The sequence below is a fragment of the Salvelinus alpinus genome, chromosome 19 (assembly GCF_045679555.1).
Source record: "Salvelinus alpinus chromosome 19, SLU_Salpinus.1, whole genome shotgun sequence".
Taxonomy (NCBI): domain Eukaryota; kingdom Metazoa; phylum Chordata; class Actinopteri; order Salmoniformes; family Salmonidae; genus Salvelinus; species Salvelinus alpinus.
This window is the reverse complement of record NC_092104.1, coordinates 27,689,980-27,704,602: the sequence shown is the minus strand read 5'-3', so window position 1 is coordinate 27,704,602 and position 14,623 is coordinate 27,689,980. Positions and strand designations below refer to the sequence as shown.

The window sequence follows — 14,623 nt, the reverse complement described above, 5'->3', positions numbered from 1 at the left end:
GTTACTCCCCATACCTGCTTCGTCTCTCCAGCGTCATCCTTGTGATAGATCGTGACACCAACACCAAATAACAGATAAACAAGCCCGCACAAAACCCAGCGGGCTGACTTCCCTTAAATAGCCTACCCACAAAACTAAACTCAAAACAGGTGCACCCAATCAGCCCAAACTAACAGAAACAAAAAGAAATCGATGGCAGCTAGTAGGCCGGTGACGACGACCGCCGAGCGCCGCCTGAACAGGAAGAGGCACCATCCTCGGCGTGATTCGTGACACTAATGCTTCCACTACAGGCAACTCTATATATAATTTAACTTGTTCTAATAAAAAAAGTTAATGTAGGGGCCTCCCGGGTGGCGCAGTGGTCTAGAGCACTGCATCGCAGTGCTATGCTGCGCCACCAGAGTCTGGGTTCGCGCCCAGGCTCTGTCGCAGCCGGCCGCGACCGGGAGGTCCGTGGGGCGACGCACAATTGGCTTAGCGTCGTCCGGGTTAGGGAGGGTTTGGCCGGTAGGGATATCCTTGTCTCATCGCGCTCCAGCGACTCCTGTGGCGGGCCGGGCGCAGTGCGCGCTAACCGAGGGGGCGGGTGCACGGTGTTTCCTCCGACACATTGGTGCGGCTGGCTTCCGGGTTGGAGGCGCGCTGTGTTAAGAAGCAGTGCGGCTAGGTTGGGTTGTGCTTCGGAGGACGCATGACTTTCGACCTTCGTCTCTCCCGAGCCCGTACGGGAGTTGTAGCGATGAGACAAGATAGTAATTACTAGCGATTGGATACCACAAAAATTGGGGAGAAAAGGGGATAAAATTATAAAAAAAAAAAAAAAAAAAAAAAAGTTAATGTATTTATTCATTCATTCATTCCAAAATAATAGTCTGGGACCCAATGCCCAGCCACTTTCTGGGTTGCAGCTAGAATTATGGAAGGTAAAGTTAATATGTTCATACACAGGGAGGGTCACCAGGGTTACGGGTCAAGTGGGGTCATTTTACCGTAAAGTCAGATTAATCATGGGGGGTAGTCCTCATATCTTACTTTATCTCTCTCCTCTCACCCTCTCTCCTAACTTAATCTCTCCCAATTAAGTCTAACTCATACCAATCCCTCTTCTACATATTACAATCACTCATTCATACACCACCTCAGCCCCGCAGGTTTAGAGACAGCCACAGCTAGGCAATTAAAGAGAATAACTTTTTAATCACAAAGCTAATTTCTCTTTCTTTGAAATAGTACCTATCTCTCTTCCTCTGGCCCTGGTTCTCACCTACCTCCACCCCTCTCTCTCATCTCTGCCTCTCTCTCTCATGCTGAAAAATGTAATAAAAGAATATAGCTCACCCCTGTCATTCTTATCATCACTCCTCTTTCTCCCCCCGTTTCTTCTTTTCTCTGTCTCCCTTTTTCTCTAACTCCATCTGTCCGGTTATTTTGAGCCAGAATGTGGCTTAGGTAACGGATCTATAGGGTATTACACCCCTATCTAGACTGCATGGAATTGTGAATTATGGGGATTTAGACTGTGAACTGCGTAAGCCAACTTTCAAAGGGACACACTGAGTAAAGAGAGAGAGAGAGAGAGAGAGAGAGAGAGAGATGTTCTTTAAAAAAAACATCTTAACAGTATAGCAACAGTCATAACAGCCCCATTTTTTAACTATTGCCTATCCCTTCTCTGGCCTCTGGAGTTCAGAAGGGGTAGGGGGAGAGAACAATGGCATACACTCAGAAATGCTTTCCCCAGACAGCCCTAGCCTACATAACAGAGGACGAAGAAAGAGAAGGACACACACTTGATGATTCAGCAGTGGCAGAGGGACTGATGAAGGGATGGATGCTATTGGACAGAAGGACAGAAGAGGATGGGGGATAGTTTTACATCTAATCAATGCCAACGGAAGGACAGGCAGACATCTAATTAAATGTATGTCAAAAGACAGACAGACAGACAGACAGGCAGACAGACAGAATGACTGACAAGCCAAGCCAGAACCACAAGTCAGGGAGAATGCCATTAAATTGAATGCCATTAAATTACACTGATACTGCAGATATTTGTCTTGGTATTTGTACCAGTACCAACAAAAAAACTATTGATTTAAGAGTGGGAATATAGTGCTGCTGCTTCCAACCTGTCAGAGCAAGATAGACCACAAACCAGACTGGAGGAAACCAGAGTGAGCGTTCCACCCAATGACCCCCAGTGGTGTAAAGTATTTACGTAAAAATACTTTAAAGTTATACTTAAGTCATTTTTTTGGGTATCTGTACTTTACTTTACTATTTATATTTTGACAACTTTTACTTTACTACATTCCTATAGAAATAAATGTACTTTTTACTCCATACATTTTCCCAAACACCCAAAAGTAGTTGTTACATTTTGAATGCTTAGCACAACAGTAAAATGGTCTAATTCACACACTTATCAAGAGAACATCCATGGTCCTGCCTACTGCCTCTGATCTGGTGGACTCACTAAACACAAATGCTTAGTTTGTAAATTATGTCTGAGTGTTGGAGTGTGGCCCTGACTATCTGCACATTTTAAAAACAAGAAAATGGTGCAATCTGGTTTTGTCACGTTCCTGACCTGTTTTCTCTTGTTTTGTATTTATTTAGTATGGTCAGGGCGTGAGTTGGGTGGGTTGTCTATGTTGGGGTTTTGTGCGTTCGGCCTGGTATGATTCTCAATCAGAGGCAGCTGTCAATCGTTGTCCCTGATTGAGAATCATACTTAGGCAGCCGGGGTTCACGTGTGTGTTTGGGGTGTTTGTATTTCGTGTCAGTTTTCGTGCCACACGGGACTGTCTTTCGGTTTGATTCGCTTTTGTTATTTTGTTTTGTGTAGTGTTCAGTTTATTGTTAATAAATCATAGACACTTTCCACTCTGCGTCTTGGTCCGATCCCTACACCTCCTCTTCAGACGAAGAGGAGGAAATCTGCCGTTACAGAAACACCCACCACCAAAGGACCAAGCGGAGTGGAAAAGGGCAGCAACAGCAGCAGCAGCGGCCAAAAACCCAGGACTCCTGGACTTGGGAAGAGATCCTGGACGGCAAAGGACCCTGGGCTCAGCCAGGGGAATATCGCCGTCCCAAGGCAGAGTTGGAGGCAGCGAAGGCAGAGAGGCGCTGGTATGAGGAGGCAGCGCGGCGACGCGGTTGGGAGCCCGAGAGTCAGACCCAAAAATGTATTGGGGGGGGGCACACGCGGAGTGTGGCAAAGCCGGGTAGGAGACCTGAGCCAACTCCCCGTGCTTACCGTGGAGTGAGAGGGCGTCGTACTGGTCAGACACCGTGTTATGCGGTGGAGCGCACGGTGTCCCCAGTACGCGTGCTTAGCCCAGTGCGGGCTATTCCACCTCGCCGCACTGGTAGGGCTAGGTTGGGCATCGAGCCGGGTGTCATGAAGCCGGCCCAACGCATCTGGCCTCCAGTGCGTCTCCTCGGGCCAGCGTACATGGCACCAGCCTTACAAATGGTGTCCCCGGTTCGCCAGCATAGCCCAGTGCGGGCTATTCCACCTCGCCGCACTGGCAGGGCTACGGGGACCATTCAACCTGGTAAGGTTGGGCAGGCTCGGTGCTCAAGAGCGCGTGTCCTCCTTCACGGTCCGGTAATTCCGGTGCCACCTCCACGTACCAGTCCTCCGGTGGCAGCCCCCCGCACCAGGCTGTCTCTCCGTTTTCTCTCTCCAGTTGCTCCCGCCTGTCCAGCGCTGTCAGAGCCTTCCTCCTCTCCAGCGCAGCCAGAGTCTGAACTGCCTGCCTGCCCAGCGCTGTCTGAGCTGCCTGCCTGCCCAGCGCTGTCAGAGCTGTCCGTCTGTGCCGAGCCGTCAGAGCTGCGCGTCTGTCCCGAGCCGTCAGAGCTGCCCGTCTGTCCCGAGCCGTCAGAGCTGCCCGTCTGTCCCGAGCCGTCAAAGCTGCCCGTCTGTCCCGAGCCGTCAGAGCTGCCCGTCTGTCCCGAGCCGTCAGAGCTGCCCGTCTGTCCCGAGCCGTCAGAGCTGTTCGTCTGTGTTGAGCAGCCAGAGCCGTCCGCCAGACAGGAGCAGCCAGAGCCGTCCGCCAGACAGAAGCAGCCAGAGCCGTCCGCCAGACAGGAGCAGCGAGAGCCGTCCGCCAGACAGGAGCAGCCAGAGCCGTCCGCCAGACAGGAGCAGCCAGTGCCGTCCGCCAGACAGGAGCAGCCAGAGCCGTCCGCCAGACAGGAGCAGCCAGAGCCGTCCGCCAGCCAGGAGCAGCCAGAGCCGTCCGCCAGCCAGGAGCAGCCAGTGCCGTCAGCCAGCCAGGAGCAGCCAGTGCCGTCAGCCAGCCAGGAGCAGCCAGTGCCGTCAGCCAGCCAGGATCCGCCAGTGCCGTCAGCCAGCCAGGATCCGCCAGAGCCAGCCAGCCAGGATCCGCCGGAGCCGGCCAGCCAGGATCCGCCGGAGCCGTCCAGGCAGGATCCGCCGGAGCCGTCCAGCCAGCATCCGCCGGAGCCGTCCAGCCAGGATCCGCCGGAGCCGGCCAGCCAGGATCCGCCGGAGCCGCCCGCCAGCCAGGATCTGCCGCTCAGTCCGGTGCTGCCCCTCAGTCCGGTGCTGCCCCTCAGTCCGGTGCTGCCCCTCAGTCCGGTGCTGCCCCTCAGTCCGGTGCTGCCCCTCAGTCCGGTGCTGCCCCTCAGTCCGGTGCTGCCCTTTGGTATAGTGGGATTGACATGGGGGGTGGTTGTTAGGAGGAGGCCACGGGGGCGAGTAAGGAGGCGGACAAAGACATTGTTAAGGTGGGGTCCACGTCCCGCGCCGGAGCCGCCACCGCGGACAGACGCCCACCCAGACCCTCCCCTAGAGTTTTAGGGGGTGCGCCCGGAGTTCGCACCTTGAGGGGGGGGTTATGTCACGTTCCTGACCTGTTTTCTCTTGTTTTGTATTTATTTCGTATGGTCAGGGCGTGAGTTGGGTGGGTTGTCTATGTGTTGTTTTCTATGTTGGGGTTTTGTGCGTTCTGCCTGGTATGATTCTCAATCAGAGGCAGCTGTCAATCGTTGTCCCTGATTGAGAATCATACTTAGGCAGCCGGGGTTCACGTGTGTGTTTGTGGGTGTTTGTATTTCGTGTCAGTGTTCGTGCCACACGGGACTGTCTTTCGGTTTGATTCGCTTTTGTTATTTTGTTTTGTGTAGTGTTCAGTTTATTGTTAATAAATCATGGACACTTTCCACTCTGCGTCTTGGTCCGATCCCTACACCTCCTCTTCAGACGAAGAGGAGGAAATCTGCCGTTACAGGTTTGCTTAATATAAGAAATTTGAAATTATTTATACTTTTACTTTTGATACATAAGTATATTTTATCAATTACATTTACTTTTGATACTTAAGTATATTTAAAAACAAATACTTTTAGACATATACTCAAGTAGTATTTTACTGGATGACTTTCCAGAACATGCTCTGTTCTGACCCATGCTGGAAATCAGTGTTTCCCAACTCCGGTCCTCAAGTACCCCAACAGCACGCATTTTTGTTGTAGCCCCTTATTCAACTCATTGAGGGCTTGCTGATTAGTAGACAAGTTGTATCATATGTGCTTGTCTGGGACAACAACAAAAAAAGTGTGCTGTTGGGGAATGAACCTCATGCTGTAAATTAATCTCGCTATCTAGTCTCCCACACATATACAGTAGGTCACTGGCAGAGAAGAGCCTGACACGATGTTGGAGAGACACACAGAGGAAGAGACTACCTGGAGGAGTGAGTGATCCGGTGAGGAAGCCAAAGAAGCAGTGTAGGAAGTTATTCACCTCCTTCTCAATCTTGGTCCTGCACTCGTTCATCCTCACTACGGTAACTAGGTAACCAGGAAGGAACCAGGTAACCAGGAAGAGGGGGTCAACGGCACCAAATCAGGACCTCCACACGTCTGCTTCTAAAGGAACCCAACGTCATGCACAGTCAAAAACAGTCCAACACCAGGAGAACGCAGCTCAGTCCTGTTGTTAAACACAGCTCTGTCCGGTCTCAGAGAGCATGGGTCGTATTGGTCATTATTGTTCTGTGACAGGCTCAGTTCTGTTTGGTAGTGTGAGTCCCTCGAGTCTGCTGGATACACAAAATCATATGGAGGAAGTCTTGGTCCAGTCTTCTGAGATGCCTAAAGCTCTGAGAGGCACAGTGCAGAATCTAGTATGGACATAATCCCACATAAAGTACCTCAGCCCTCAAAGGTGTAGGTATTTAAGTTATTTTGTAGTGAAGGTCTTTGTTAGGTGAAGTAGCCTACCTCCACTGCCGACCCAGACAACACTACACACCTTCCAACTCTCTCCCCTTCAGAATCACAGTCCTCTCTCTGTTTCTTCTCTTCTCTCTTTCCTTGTCTTTTCTTTCTCTGGTAGAAAGCAGCGTCTGTCCCTCCTTTCTCTCCTGTGCTTCCTGTGCGTCCAGTTTCATATAACACACAGCAACAAACCGCAACACACAACACACGGATGTGATCGCATCTCCAGTTTCAGTCACTGGGACACACAGCCAGTCAGGAAAGAATCACAACAATTCATAAATGTTTGGTTGACTGTTCAGACTGAGAAATCCTTCCTTCCTCTCCTCCTTCTCCTCACCTTATGCCCCTTCAATCTCTCATCCTCCTTATATTACACCGCTCATATTACACTCATATCTCTCTGCCTCTCCACCTTTTGTTCTACAGTTCTTTGTCAGCTTAAACCTTAAGCTTAAACTTTTTCTCATCCCTCTAACTCACCCCCACCCTCACCTTCTCCCTCTTTATTGTTCTCTTAGTGTCCTTGATCCTTCATCTCATAAGAATGGATCTACTTTATGAGTCTCTATAATCAGAACAAAATGTAAGACACATGTTCATTTCTCTTAACCTCAATTTACCTTTACCTAAGTGTAATTCAAATGCTCCTCCTTTTATGGTTTGTATCACTCTGATAATAACACGTGCAAATATCATCATCAAAGGACATCATGTACTACTTTCACCATATCTCCATAACCTATCTGATGATGAGCACCACCACACAAGATAAACTCAGACTGACCTACAGTACACAACACTCCTCCTTTTCTCTCATGAATCTCTTTCTCTCTATCACATTTCCCAATGACCTCTCACTCTCTCCCTGTCTGTCTCCTTTCTATACCTGTCTATCTCTCTCTCTCTCTGACCTATTGCTCTCGCTCTGTCTGTTTCCACTCTCTCTCTTTCTCTCTGTTGATCTTGAACACACTCTCTTACCCTGTCTTGATCATTCTTATCAACCCTCTCCCCAACCTCTAAGTCTCTCTCTCTCTTTCCCTCTGGTACATACAGTAATGCATCTCTGTTTATAGCTGCTGCTCATTAGCTGGGACCTAGGTGAAGGCTAGCTCAACAGCGTAATATCACAAACCCCAGGAAAGCGGTTTGTGATATTACGCTGTTGACCCTCCGCCCCTTTCCCCCTCTATCTCTGCCCCACTCTCTACCTCTCTCTTTCTCTCCCAGTCTCCATCTCTAGCTGTCTCTTCCTCCCCTTCTATATCTTTCTCTTCCTCGCCCCCTCTCTCTCTATCAATTCAATTTCAATATAAGGGGCTTTATTGGTATGGGAAACATATGTTCACATTGCCAAAGCTAGCGAAATAGATAATAAACAAAAGTGAAATAAATAATAAAAAATGAACAGTAAACATTACACTCACAAAAGTTCCAAAATAATAAAGACATTTAACATGTCATATTATGTATATATACAGTGTTGTAATGACGTGCAAATAGTTAGAGTACAAAAAGGAAAATAAAGACATAAATAAATATAAGTTGTATTTACAATGGTGTTTGTTCTTCACTGGTTGCCCTTTTCTTGTGGCAGCAGGTCACAAATCTTGCTGCTGTGATTGCACACTGTGGTATTTCACCCAGTAGATATGGGAGTTTATCAAAATTGGATTTGTTTTTGAATTCTTTGTGGGTCTGTGTAATCTGAGGGAAATATGTGTCTCTAATACATTTGGCAGGGGGTTAGGAAGTGCAGCTCAGTTTCCACCTCATTTTGTGGGCAGTGTGCACATAGCCTATCTTACATTTAATTAAAAAACAACAACATTTTAGTCATTTAGCAGACGCTCTTATCCAGAGCGACTTACAGTAGAGTGCATACATTTTACATCTTCTCTTGAGAGCCAGGTCTTTCTCAATATGCTCAATATGCTCACTGAGTCTCTCTACCTCTCTCTCTCTCCCGCTCTATCTCACTCTACCCCCCCCCCCCCCGTGCTTTTCAATTTAGATTTTTCAACCTCTCCCTGACCCAGTCTGTAATACCTACATGTTTCAAGCAGACTACCATAGTCCCTGTGCCCAAGAACGCCAAGGTAACCTGACTAAATGACTATCGCCCCATAGCGCTCACATCTGTAGCCATGAAATGCTTTGAAAGGCTGGTCATGGCTCACATCAACACCATCATCCGAGACACCGTGGAACCACTCCAATTCGCATATGGCCCCAACAGACCCACAGATGACGCAATCTCTATTGCACTCCACACTGCCCTTTCCCACTTAGGCAAAATGAACACCTATGTGAGAATGCTGTTCATTGACTACAGAACTGAATTCAACACCATAGTGCCCTCCAAGCTCATCACTAAGCTAAGGACCATGGGACTAAACACCTCTCTCTGCAACTGGATCCTGGACTTCCTGATGGGACACCCCCAGGTGGTGAGGGTAGACAACAACATATCCGCCACGCTGACCCTCAACACGGGAGCCCCTCAGGGGTGTGTGCTTAGTCCTCTCCTGTACTCAATGTTTATCCACTACTGCTTGGCTGTGCATGACCGCAACACCATCAATAAGTTTGCAGATGACACGACGGTTGTAGGCCTGATAACAGATGACGATGAGACAGCCTATAGGGAGGAGGTCAGATACCTGGCAATGTGGTGCCAGGACAACAACCCTCCCTCAATATCAGCAAGACAAAGGAGCTGATCGTGGACTACAGGAAACGGAGGGCTGAGCACGCCCCCATCCACATCGACGGGGCTGAAGTGGAGCGGATGGAGAGCTTCAAGTTCCTCGGTGTCCACATCACTAAGGGTCTATCATGCGCCAAACACACCAACACAGTCGTGAAGAGGGCACGACAATGCCTCTTCCCCTTAGGAGGCTGAAAATATTTGGCATGGGCCCTCAGATCCTCAAATAGTTATACAGCTGCACCATTGGGAGCATCTTGACTGGCTACATGACCACTTGGTATGGCAACAGCTTGGCATCCAACGGCAAGGTGCTACAGAGGGTAGTGCGTATGGCCCAGTAAATCACTGGGGCCAAGCTCCCTGCATCAAGGACCTCTATACCAGGTGGTGTCAGAGGAAGGGCCTAAAAAAAATTCAAGACCCCAACCACCCAAGTCATAGACTGTTCTATCTGCTACCGAACAGCAAGCAGTACCGATGCACAAAAATCTCCAGCTACAATAAATAGGATATGTGGTTTCTAGTTTGTCCAAAGCCCAGTGTAGTTCCTTGAGGGCCGTTGTGGTATCGGCTTGAGGGGGACTATACACTGCTGTTACTATAACCAAAGACAATTATCTTGGGAGGTAATAGGGTCAACATTTGATTGTGAGATTGTGGACGGAATTTATATGTTTAAATGAATGATTAGAATATTCCACCCTGAAACTATATGATTGTATGTAACTGATTAGAATCATCAATGAAATACATTAGAATCATCAAATGATTGTTAATGATGTGTGTAGTGTTAGTCAGTAAAATTATAAAAAATGATGTGTGTAGTTTTAGTCAGAATTAGGGTAAAACAATATAACAATATGTCTCTAAAGTGTCTTAAACACAGACTGTCTGAGCAAGATTCGGTGCCGACCTTGGCTGGGGGCCACTGAGAGTACTTCCCAGGGTCTCCCTATCTTGAGGGAGGACGGGGAGTGATTCTCACAGACTCCCCTAATCTTTGTCGGCTGGGTAGTGGGACAGTGTGTGCGTAGGATACCTAATGTTTGTGTGTGTAAGTATGTGCGTAAGGAGTCTGTTTGTGTGTGAAAGTATGTGTGTAAGAAGCCAGTATAAAATGAATGGTTTTGTACAACTAACGAGCGCTCTCGTAAATAAACTTTCTGACTATCGTAGCTGGGGCTCCGTCTGTTTCATTTCAACCAGTTTCTTACATATTCTGGGCTGCAGACTGAGTAGTTTAATTGAATTGGGTTTATGAACATTGAGTACATAATTCTCGTAACAGAGATATTCTAGGTCGGGTGAACAAAAGGACTTGAGTTCCTGTACGTTAATCATAAAACATACACCATGCCTTTCTTCTTCGTGGAGAGTTCTTTGTTCCTGTCTGCACGATGTACTGAGAACACTGCTGGCTGTATGGACTGAGACAGTATATCCGGAGAGAGCCTTGATTCCATGAAACAGAGTATGTTACAGTCCCTGATGTCTCTCTGGAAGGAGATCCTCGCCATGAGCTTGTTTACTTTATTGTCCAAGGAAATACTCGGAAGCAGTGGATGGTGTGCACGCCTCCCGAGTCGGACTAGAAGTCTACTCCAAATATCTCTTCTCCATTGGCGGCATCTTGGAGCAGCCTCTAGGATAAGTTCAATTGCTGTCACGTTCCTGACCTATTTCTGTTAGTTTGTTGTATGTGTTAGTTGGTCAGGACATGAGTTTGGGTGGGCATTCTATGTTGTCTGTTTCTATGTTGGTTTAAGGGTTGCCTGGTATGGCTCTAAATTAGAGGCAGGTGTTTGGCGTTCCTCTAATTGAGAGTCATATTTAGGTAGGTTGTTTCACAGTGTTCGTTGTGGGTGGTTGTCTCCTGTGTCAGTGTTTGTCGCACCATACGGGACTGTTCGGTTTGTGTTGTACTTCGTCATTTTATGTGTAGGCTATTTTCCCTGTTCGTGCGTTCTCGTGTTTATGTAAGTTCGTCGTTCAGGTCTGTCTACTCCGTTTGTTGTTTTGTTAGTTATATCAAGTATAGATCGTTTTCGTCTTTGTCTGTTTTGTTTATTTAATAAATATTATGTGTTCACAACCCGCTGCGCCTTGGTTCCCTCAATACTCCTCCTTTTCGGTTGAAGAGGAGGAGGACCACCGTTACAGAACCACCCACCAAATTACCAGAACCAAGCAGCGGGGAAAAGGGAGAGCTCAACAGAGCAACCAGGACTTGTGGACTTGGGAGGACGAGTTGAACGGAGAAGGACCCTGGGCACAGGCTGGGGAGTATCGCCGCCCCAAAGCTGAGCTGGAGGAAGCGAAAGCTGAGCGGCGGCGATATGAGGAGGCAGCACGGCAGCGGGACAGGTACGAGAGGCAACCCCAGAATTTTTTTGGGGGGGCGGCTAGAGAGGAGTGTGGCTAAGCCAGGTAGCAGACCTGAGCGCACTCCTCGTGCTTATTATAAGCAACGCGTCACTGGTCAGGCACCGTGTTATGCGGTTAAGCGCACGGTGTCGCCAGTGCGTGCCCATAGCCCGGTGCGCTATAGAGCAGCCCCCCGAAAGTGTCATGTGAGTGTGGGCATCCAGCCGGGGCGTATTGTGCCTGCTCAGCTCGTCTGGTCTCCGGTACGCAGTTTCGGTCCAGGGTATCCTGCGCCGGCTCTGCGTGCTGTGTCTCCGGAGCGCTGGGAGGGTGCAGTGCGTCCTATGCCTACGCTCCGCTCGTACCGGGCAAATGTGGTAGTGGAGCCTAAGAGAGAAGTGCGCGTAGTAGGCACTAGATCTCCAGTGCTCATCCACAGCCCGGTTCAACCTGTGCCTGCACTCTGGAGGGTACGGGCTGGTGTAGTATTCCAGCCTGGGGGAGTGGTGCCAAGGCTGCGCACCAGAGCTCCAGTACTCCCCCACAGCCCGGTCCTTCAGGTGCCTCTTAACATCAAGCCTCCTGTAGGTCTCTCCAGCCTGGTGGGTCCTGTGGCAGCCCCACGCACCAGGCTGTCTCTCCGTCTCCTCCCTACAGGTGTGCCCGTCTGCCCTACGCCGTCTGAACTGCCCGTCTGCTCTACGCCGTCTGAACTGCCCGTCTGCCCAGCGGCGCCTGAACTGCCCGTCTGCCCAGCGGCGCCTGAACTGCCCGTCTGCCCAGCGGCGCCTGAACTGCCCGTCTGCCCAGCGGCGCCTGAACTGCCCGTCTGCCTTATGGCGTCTGAACTGTCCGTCTGCCCAACGGCGCCTGAACTGCCCGTCTGTCATGAGCCTGCAAAGCTGCCCGTCTGTCATGAGCCTGCAAAGCTGCCCGTCTGCCATGAGCCTGCAAAGCCGCCCGTCTGCCAAGAGCCTACAGAGCCGTCCGCCAGACAGGAGCCGCTAGAGCCTTCCCCAGACCGGATCAGCCAGAGCCTTCCGCCAGACCGGATCAGCCAGAGCCTTCCGCCAGACCGGATCAGCCAGAGCCTTCCGCCAGGCCGGATCAGCCAGAGCCTTCCGCCAGACCGGATCAGCCAGAGCCTTCCGCCAGACCGGATCAGCCAGAGCCTTCCGCCAGACCGGATCAGCCAGAGCCTTCCGCCAGACCGGATCAGCCAGAGCCTTCCGCCAGACCGGATCAGCCAGAGCCTTCCGCCAGACCGGATCAGCCAGAGCCTTCCGCCAGACCGGACCAGCCTTCAGAGCCGTCCAGTCAGGACCCGCCAGAGTCCCTCAGCCAGGACCCGCCAGAGTCCCTCAGCCAGGACCCGCCAGAGTCCCTCAGCCAGGACCCGCCAGAGTCCCTCAGCCAGGACCCGCCAGAGTCCCTCAGCCAGGACCCGCCAGAGTCCCTCAGCCAGGACCCGCCAGAGTCCCTTATCCCGGAGCTGCTGCCCCTTATCCCGGTGCTGCCCCTTATCCCGATGCTGCCCCTTCATTTAGGTGGGTTTAGTTGGAGGGTGGTCATTGGGAGGGGGATACAGAAGCGGGGAGTGACTATGGTGGTGTGGGGACAGCGTCTGGAGCCTGAGCCACCACCATGGTCAGATGCCCACCCAGACCCTCCCCTAGACTTTGTGCTGGTGCGCCCGGAGTTCGCACCTTAAGGGGGGGGGTTATGTCACGTTCCTGACCTATTTCTGTTAGTTTGTTGTATGTGTTAGTTGGTCAGGACGTGAGTTTGGGTGGGCATTCTATGTTGTCTGTTTCTATGTTGGTTTAAGGGTTGCCTGGTATGGCTCTAAATTAGAGGCAGGTGTTTGGCGTTCCTCTAATTGAGAGTCATATTTAGGTAGGTTGTTTCACAGTGTTCGTTGTGGGTGGTTGTCTCCTGTGTCAGTGTTTGTCGCACCATACGGGACTGTTCGGTTTGTGTTGTACTTCGTCATTTTATGTGTAGGCTATTTTCCCTGTTCGTGCGTTCTCGTGTTTATGTAAGTTCGTCGTTCAGGTCTGTCTACTCCGTTTGTTGTTTTGTTAGTTATATCAAGTATAGATCGTTTTCGTCTTTGTCTGTTTTGTTTATTTAATAAATATTATGTGTTCACAACCCGCTGCGCCTTGGTTCCCTCAATACTCCTCCTTTTCGGTTGAAGAGGAGGAGGACCACCGTTACAATTGCCCTGGATCAGTCGTATTTCTGGCTGTAATTCTGGTAAGTTACCGCCGCTCTGATATCCAAAAGTTATTTCTGTCTCTATGTAATAACACAAAAAACGTTCTGGGCTAATAATGTAAGAAATAACACACACACACAAAAAAATGTGCTTGGACAATAAAAGGCCACTCTAAAATGTGCAGTTTTGTCACACATCACAATGCCACAGAGTTTTGAGGGAGCGTGCAATTGGCATGCTGTCTGCAGGAATGTCCACCAGAGCTGTTGCCAGAGAATTGAATGTTAATTTCTCTACCATAAGCTGCCTGCAATGTAATTTTAGGGAATTTGACAGTACATCCAACTGGCCTCATAACCACGTGTAACCACGCTAGACCTCCACATCCGGCTTCTTCACCTGCGGGATCTGAGACCAGCCACCCGGACAGCTGATGAAACTGAGGAGTATTTCTGTCTTTAATTAAAGCCCTTTTGTCAGGAAAAACTCATTCTGATTGGCTGGGCCTGGCTCCCCAGTGGGTGGGCCAATGCCCTCCCAGGCACCCCTGCCCAGTCATGTGAAATCAATAGATTAGGGCCTAATGAATTTATTTCAATTGGCTGATTACCTTATTAAACTGTAACTCAGTAAAATCATTGAAATTGTTGCATGTTGCGTTTATATTTTTGTTCAGTATAATTTAAGAAATCTGGTCCCAAGTATTCCCACCCATAATAGAGAGACACATGATCGTATACAAATATAACCAAGGTTTGAAATGATTATGTTTTATTCAAACATTATACCTGTTTGGGATTCTTGCGGTCAGTTTGCTGTCTGCAAATTATTTGTAATTATGTCCTGGCCCCCCGACCATCAGGTCCAGAAAAAAAATCGTCCCACAGCTGAATCTAGTTGATGATCCCTGGTCTAATGGAACAGTATGATGTGAACACTGTATATTTAGAGACACGAAGAAGGAGAGGGACACAACCAGTTGATGTTTTTAATGGCCGCTTTAGCTGCTGTCTGTTCAATCTGCAATCAGCCACTGAAGTGTAACTAAGAGCTCCAAAATAATG

The 14,623-nt window shown here is 49.5% G+C and overlaps 1 protein-coding gene across 1 annotated transcript in view; it reads right to left on the bottom strand.

Annotated features, from left to right (window-relative positions):
• Positions 1 to 14,623, bottom strand: part of LOC139545908 (calsenilin-like) — a 72,404-nt gene that overhangs the window by 48,242 nt on the left and 9,539 nt on the right. The gene's annotated exons all lie outside the window — the stretch shown is intronic.